Here is a 3331-nt window from a genome sequence, read left to right on the forward strand (position 1 = left end):
AGACAGCTGGATGGAGAAGTGATGCTGGGGCTCAGTAGCACACACACACACACCAAACCTCATTGGGTACAGAGTTAGGATTAACGTTAACTCTAACTCTGTCAATCCTAGACCAGTGCATGTGCTCTCCAAGTAAAGCTCTGCCTTCCCTCTCGTGATGTCCTGATCACGGGAGCGTAAGGGCCTTCCACGTGGTCCAGATTTGAGAGGCTCCTCTCATGCTGTGAGAGGCTGGAACACACAGAGCGAGGAGAGCAGCAGACGTGTACACTCCGGAGAGAAGAGCGAGAAGAGCGGGTGAAACGGTCTTATTCACAAACGCAAGCCTCACTGGACAGAGAGACAGTGTGTGAAAGCTAAATCCATCTCTCGCTCTCTCTCTCTTTCTCTCTCTCTCTCCCTCTCTATGTCAGTGATTTGCCACTGGGAGCTGTAGTGCTCACAATCTGTCTATTCCTGTCTTGGGCAAAAACCCCATTAAAAACAAGAACGACCAGCACCTCCCTCAACAATCTCTCTCTCTCTCTCTCTCTCTCTCTCACACACACACACACACACACACACACACACACACACACAGAGGAGCAGTATGCTAAATCATTCACACATCACTTCTCACCTCTTTAAACCTCTGCCTATTCTTTGTGATGCAGTACTCTAGCAGACTGTGACTTTAAAGCTACAATCACATGTTTAAAGACACATTTGATATAGAGTGCCCCTGTGACAAATGTTACAATGTTGCTTGTATTGTTTAGAGCCAAAAGCAGGTCTGCTCAATCTCCTGGTGAATAATGACCAATGTCAAAAGTGTTTGGTCTAAACATAGTGATTAAAAATATCTCTTTGAATGTAATGAGAATACACAGAACTAGGTAGAGATAGAGAGAAAGCAAGAGAGAAAGAGAAAGATAGTGGGAGAAAGGGAGACAGAGTCTAATCCATAATGTCATATTCTAATGGTGTCTTATGATGTCTTATGATCATAATGTCTTATGATTATACATAATCCCTGTCTAATTCTTAGAGTTTATGATTATACATAATCCCTGTCTTAATCTCCCTATCTCCCATCTCTTCCAGAGGGGTTACCCTAACCCAAGTCTCAGTACCCGAGGGGTTATCCTAACTCAAGTCTCAGTACCCGAGGGGTTATCCTAACTCAAGTCTCAGTACCCGAGGGGTTATCCTAACTCAAGTCTCAGTATCTGAGGGGTTACCCTAACTCAAATCTCAGTACCTGAGGGGTTACCCTAACAAAAGTTTCAGTATCTGAGGGGTTACCCCAACTCAAGTTTCAGTACCTAAGGAGTTACCCTAACTCAGGCGTGGGTACCTGAGGGGTTACCCTAACTCAAGTTTCAGTATCTGAGGGGTTACCCCAACTCAAGTTTCAGTACCTGAGGGGTTACCCTAACTCAAGTTTCAGTATCTGAGGGGTTACCCTAACTCAAGTTTCAGTACCTGAGGGGTTATCCTAACTCAAGTTTCAGTACCTGAGGAGTTACCCTAACTCAAGTTTCAGTACCTGAGGGGTTACCCTAACTCAAGTTTCAGTACCTGAGGGGTTACCCTAACTCAAGTTTCAGTACCTGAGGAGTTACCCTAACTCAAGTTTCAGTATCTGAGGGGTTACCCTAACTCAAGTTTCAGTACCTGAGGGGTTACCCTAACTCAAGTTTCAGTACCTGAGGGGTTACCCTAACTCAAGTTTCAGTACCTGAGGAGTTACCCTAACTCAAGTTTCAGTACCTGAGGGGTTACCCTAACTCAAGTTTCAGTATCTGAGGGGTTACCCTAACTCAAGTTTCAGTACCTGAGGAGTTACCCTAACTCAAGTTTCAGTATCTGAGGGGTTACCCTAACTCAAGTTTCAGTACCTGAGGGGTTACCCTAACTCAAGCCTGGGTGCCTGAGGAGTTACCCTATCTCAAGCCAGAGCACCTGGTTGGTCTGTAGCCTTGTGCCGGGTGCAGTCTCAACTTGCTGGATGAAAGATCTCTGATTTTTCCTAGTTTCCTTTCTTCAGAAAATGGCCTGTGTGATTGGATGGAAAACTCATCTGGGCTTGTGGAGTGCCTGGAGGTGGCAGGTCGTCCTCCACCAAAAGCAATCTGAGAGAGTGTGTGCCTCTGCTGTGCTGCACACACTCTGCCGAATGAAGAGTGGAGAGACAGCTCATTGGAGAAATAACCAAACTCATTGTGCATACCCACCCCCCAAGACCCCCCAAGAGGAAAACAAAGGGCTATGTTATTTACTGCTGGTACTGTACTGTACTGGTACCATACCAGTATGGTACTATACTGGTACTGTACTGTGCTGTTACCATACCAGTATGGTACTGTATTATTACTGTACTGTACTGATGCCATACCAGTACAGTACTATATTGGTACTGTTGAGTTTTGTAAGGGGCATCAAAAAAGGAAGCTGTGTTTGATTGACATGTCACCACACCACTTGTGAATCCCACATCAGGTGTTTATCAGGCGTTTATTGGGTGTTTATCAGGTCATTTCCGATGTGTCTGTCTCTTCCTCTTCATCAGCGAATACCACCATCGATGTCACTCTCACACCTGTACTTGTCCTTGAGTGCAGCTCTGAGTGATCATGTCACATTACCCATAAGGCTGAGGGTTTACCACACAATCAAACACAGGAGCAATCCAAAGGCCTCTCTGGATTGGCCCTTATTTTATCATTAAGATTCAATCTTTATACAACTCACACTCTGCCTCTGTTTCAGCAAATAGATATATAGCTGTGACAATGTCCCACCCAGCCAGCAGACTCCGTCAGGTGTCCCACCCCACCAGAAACCTCCATCAGGTGCCCCTGTGGCTGTTTGTTTACATTTGGTTTTTGTTTTGCATCACTGACCACACCACCTGTGTAATTATGTCCACTTTATCAGTTTTGTTTCTATGAGTGTTTGTCAGTCATTGATGTCACATTGGCCTCTTTTGTTCTCATTAGTGAACTTTTATGTTGGGGTTCTTTTTTCTTTCATTGGAGACTTGTTTTCACTTCCTCTTTCTTTCCTGCACACTCTTCACCATGACAATAGTAGAACCATTTCAGCTACAGACAGGAAGTTGACAAGGATGCGATTTATCACCATTATTGTTTTGTTTTTTCATTGAACCATTGGCTGCTTTCATCCAACAGTGTAATAAAATCTCAGGTATTCAGTCAAAGACGTGCCACCATAAAAACAGTTTATACGCAGGTGACATTTTATTACACATTACCAGAATCTCCAGCAAGGTGTCTCCAAGGGTCTGGATAGTCCATCAACTGGTCAAAATCCGAGCTTCTGTCTCTAA

Source organism: Electrophorus electricus, chromosome 17, assembly GCF_013358815.1.
Source record: "Electrophorus electricus isolate fEleEle1 chromosome 17, fEleEle1.pri, whole genome shotgun sequence".
NCBI lineage: Eukaryota > Metazoa > Chordata > Actinopteri > Gymnotiformes > Gymnotidae > Electrophorus > Electrophorus electricus.